This window comes from Asparagus officinalis, chromosome 10 (assembly GCF_001876935.1).
Source record: "Asparagus officinalis chromosome 10, Aspof.V1, whole genome shotgun sequence".
Classification (NCBI taxonomy): domain Eukaryota; kingdom Viridiplantae; phylum Streptophyta; class Magnoliopsida; order Asparagales; family Asparagaceae; genus Asparagus; species Asparagus officinalis.
This window is the reverse complement of record NC_033803.1, coordinates 10,332,548-10,333,303: the sequence shown is the minus strand read 5'-3', so window position 1 is coordinate 10,333,303 and position 756 is coordinate 10,332,548.

The window sequence follows — 756 nt, the reverse complement described above, 5'->3', positions numbered from 1 at the left end:
GAGACAAGGTAAGATACCCAGTTCATTCTATATAACAAAAGTAGGATTACAATGAGATGTAGGAGGGAAGAAGAGGAGAAAACATCAACCAATTCTTAAACAAGAATAGCGAGAGGACCTTGTCGTCACCTGTAACTTGAATCATAGATGGGTGATATCTTCAACTTCTATGATCCATACATCCTAAGAAAAGTGTATAAAAAAAAGCCTAGTTTAACAGCCAGAAACATAAACACAACCATAATAGTATTAAGGACTAGAGCCTGTACAATGATTATACAAAAAGATTAACAGAAAATAGAAGAAGTAGCAGTGATATCACTCTGTTAGAAATTTCACCAACAAAAGAAGCGACGTCTTCTTCTTGAATGAGATTCAAAAAATCCTTCGCTCCTTGGCCAGTGCATGCATCCTAGCTTCATACTTTTTCTTTGAATTCCCTACCCCAGAACATAGTGAAATAAGCAATTAATAAATTAAGCTAGGTTACGAGCTATTGCCATTTGCTCTTCAAAAATAATTAGTTTGTTGTGTGCTCTCCACAAACACCAGCAAAAGGATGCAAAGAATGTAGACCAAAGGTGCCTTGTTATGCTATCATGAATGAAAGAATATCCATCCGATTCCAGCATGCTATCAAAATTATTAGGCCAATTCACGTGACCAAAAGCATGTATATATGAATAAACTCCATATCTTTTTGGCAAAGACACAATCAAAGAAAAGATGATCATCACTCTCCAAATGTGTATGACA